Source organism: Geospiza fortis, unplaced genomic scaffold, assembly GCF_000277835.1.
Source record: "Geospiza fortis unplaced genomic scaffold, GeoFor_1.0 scaffold55, whole genome shotgun sequence".
In the NCBI taxonomy this organism is placed as follows: Eukaryota; Metazoa; Chordata; class Aves; order Passeriformes; family Thraupidae; genus Geospiza; species Geospiza fortis.
This window is the reverse complement of record NW_005054308.1, coordinates 5,902,543-5,906,306: the sequence shown is the minus strand read 5'-3', so window position 1 is coordinate 5,906,306 and position 3,764 is coordinate 5,902,543. Positions and strand designations below refer to the sequence as shown.

The window sequence follows — 3,764 nt, the reverse complement described above, 5'->3', positions numbered from 1 at the left end:
CCAGAGGAAAGCTCTTTCCAAAATAACTCTTTGCTCAAATGGGGAAGGAGCTGGAGATGTTTGCAGGTGGAGGAGTTGGGAAAATCAGCTGCACTGGCACCTTCCAAAGCACCTCATGCCCAGATGGAGTGTCTGAGGATTGCTGGTTTGCAGGGCTGTAGAGCCAGGGTGTAATGGAAACAACTCAGCCAGCCAAAAAGGGAAAGGTGAACACGCCTGTTTTTGAGGCTGCAGAGATGGTCAAGAAGAGACAACCCACGAACCTCAAAAAAGAGTCACTAAGCCTGTTTTGAGGTTTACAACCAAAGAGGTGGGAACCAGCATTACTAATCTTGCATTTTGAAGTGCTGGGAACCTCTCAGGTCCTGTGTGGCACTCACCAAATATTCCTTTTGAGCATGCTTGGGGACACAGTGAGACTGTGCTGGGAATTCCTCCTTGAAGGGGACAGCCTGTGGGGACAGCATTTAGCATGTGACAGGCAGTGAATCCTTCTTGGGCCACTGCAGGGCTCATCTCTTCAGCCCAGGGCATTTGCATCCCTCTCACTTGTTGTTTCACTTCAAGTGACATTTACAACATGTTGACCATTATTTTCTAGGTCTGAAAACTGGGTTGTGAAGGCTTCAGGGTTTTTAATTTCTTGTGGATTTTACGATAATAGGGACTAGGCAGGTCTAGCGCAGATCTGTGAGAGATCATAACAACAGCATTTAGGATCTCCCCAAAGGTTCCTTGAGCCACTGGCCAGTGCCAGATCATGAGCTGTGACACCTTCATGAGGCACTGTGTGCCATGCCAGGCTGTAGGACACATTTGTGTGGGTACCAGTACTGCTGGCCATTTGCAGCACAAAGCTGCACCAGGTCAGTGTTCTACAAAGTCACAGCCTCCAGCCGGAGTCAGAGCCTGACTTTTCTCCTGCCTCTTGGATTGCAAGAGCATCTTCTGTGAGCACCCAGGGCTGATGTAATGTGAATGTTGTGATCTGGGCTCTTGATGAGGGAGGATAAGGGGCTCAGATCAAGCAGAGGAAATGTTTTAAACCTGATCATCTTGCATCTGTGTTCTTGGCCATCTTGAGAGGTGTTCCTGGGGGTTTTGTTTTCTTATTGTGGGTAACCTAAACCTCTGAGGTAGAAGCCCCAAGCAGAGCTGTGATGAGCACACTTTTCTCTATCCAGATACTGTAGGTGACTTTGGGGTCCTCAGAAATCAAACTTTGCCTTGCTATCTCTGAGAGTGGGACAAAGGGAGCTCAGGTCTGGTATGGATCCCTCTTAGGACCAGACCTTAGCCTAGTTACTCCCCAGAACTAACTCAAAATCCTGGTGGCTGGCTCCTGTGGTAAGGATCCTGGGCACTTCTGTCATACCAGCCTTCACTTCTCCTTCCTCACCAAATGCTCAGCAGAGGAAAGCAGTGTTTTGGCTGGCATGGGAGAGGCAGGGACAGTCTGCAGCTGTGAGGAGAGGTCATGGTTACACAACCCAAGTGTGGTAAAACCTCTGGCCAGCAGTTACTGGCAATGCTGCGGAAGCTGCTGGAGAGCAGAACAGAGACATCCTTGGGCTTCGTGCAAGATTGCACAGTGGTCAGCAGGGACAGAGCCTCCCCCAGCAGCCCTGCTTCCCCATTCTGGAAAAGGACCCACTGCTCTGACTCATCCCCCAGCACACATGAAGGACTGGGTGCTCAGTGACCTTCAGCTCGCCGTGTCCTGCAGTTGGTGTCTCTGTCTTGTCTGTCCTCGCTCCACCTGTGTGGTGCTTAGTGTGGATGTGAGTCCCTAGTGACAGCCTGAAGGCTTCTTCCTCACTGTTCTGGAGAGCACCTTCCCAGAGCCTTTTCTGGCCCCGGCACCTCAGTAGTACCTGTGAGCTGGTGACAGCAAAGATGCGCAGAGAGATGATTCCTGTTTGTTTTGTTTTCTTTCCTTGTCCTCCTGCAAAAAGAGTAGTTTTCCCCATGAAATGATGCCAAAGCCCTGGGTGTGGATGGATAGGCAAAGCAGAGAGCAGGTGAGGGAAAAGGATCCAGTGACAAAGAGTTAAAGCAACAGAAATATCAAACCCCACTAGAAAACACAGCTTAGCAAAAAGGGAGGAATGTTTTGCCTCAGATATGTGGAAAATGTAGCTTTGTAAATTATTCTGGGATATGTTTTTCTCCACTCTGGGCTTCTCCTCTTCCCACAGAAAGATAAAAGTTTAGAAAAAAAAGGGAACAAGGAGATAAAATGTCAAATTTTCCATGCTCCAAAGATTCTTGTTCTCTGCTTCTCCCTACAGGGCCAGTGGGTTTAATCTAGGCCTTTCTGAGCTTCCCCATGGCCACTGTGTCATTGACATCTACCAGCAACGCTCTCCAGGGTCTTCTCAACCCTTTGTTGCATGGAGGGAGTCATCAGCCCAAGATGGCTTAAATGCTGCTCTTGGAGCTCTGGAGGGCACAGCTGGTAGCAAAGGACACACAGCTGTACCTTGGGCATTGCCTTCCTCCCCTAAACAGCTGTGATCAGGGGTGGATGAGGATGGGGCTGTGCTTCTGCTGGCTCTTATAGGGCCAGGGTCCATGGCAGGGGATCACTGCCTGCAGAGCAATGAATTGATGAATTGCACAGCTCCCTTTACGGTTAGTATTATTTCAATGAGGGTGTGTGTCCCTTTAAGATGCGAGGTTGGGTGAACGCCTGGGAAGGAAAGCAGAAGTGGGAGAATAGCCCTGGACAGGGGCTGGAAGGGGGTGCAGAGCCCCCCAGGCACAGATAGCCATTTGCAATGTGTTTCCTGTCCTCCCTGAGGGCCTGGAGTAGGGTGGCTGCACCACTTCTTCCCCAGCCCTGTGTCACTGATTCATTTTGCACTTCCCCCCACCCTAAATATAGGAGGTGACTCAAAGAACTCGCTGACAGGGCAAAACTGGGAAAAAATATTTCCCTCTGACACTAAGGCTGGAGTAGGACCCTGGTTCCCCTTTATTCAGCCAGCAGAGCAGGCATCTTCAAAGCAGAGATGCATCAGAACTCTGGCTGGTTGTGATGCTGCTGTCTGCAGGACTGGTGTGTTGTATGAGCAACTGCAGCTATGGGCTGTCATCAGCTCTTTAGCTTTTCCATGCCTCAGTTTCCTCTCCCAAATAGGAATAACAATGCTGTGTCATTTCATATTGTTCTATTGGTGCCTGTGAGGAGAATGCAGTGTGTGACTCCATGATACACATGAGGAGGTGTCCTTCAAAATCCAGTACTTGGCAGCAAAAAGCCAAATTACATGCACTGACCTGCTCTGCAGGAGCCTTCCAGGTCTGTTCTAGCTCATCTCAGCCCCAATGCAACAAAGAGCCCCATGCACCAAACTTGGCTTAAACTCCCCCAGATGATGCTACAGGCTAACCCAATTCATAGAACAGCTCCAGCTCTGCCACAAAAGGAAAACTATTGTAAGAAGAGGCAAAAAACCAGCAGGAACAATTGCCAAACTGGCATTTGCCCTAATCAGCTCCGGATGATTGTTTTTCCTGTCCCCGTTGTCTAAATGTTCAAATGGCAGGGAATTGTGGAGGGTGGTGTTTCTTCCCTGAAATTCATTCCTTGGAGTATCAGGCTGTAAGTGTCTGGTGGGACAGAGAATGGGTGGAGTGATGTGAGCCAAAAAACCAGTCTGAATCCCAAGCTCAGCCTTTTCCTGATGCTGAGCTACTTTATTCTCAGCAGTGTGAACTCCAACAGAGAATCTTTAGGGATCATTTTTGCATTCTCACTC

The 3,764-nt window shown here is 49.3% G+C and overlaps 1 protein-coding gene across 1 annotated transcript in view; it reads left to right on the top strand.

Moving 5' to 3' along the window:
• CSF1R (colony stimulating factor 1 receptor) overlaps nucleotides 1-3,764 on the top strand; it is a 19,544-nt gene that overhangs the window by 769 nt on the left and 15,011 nt on the right.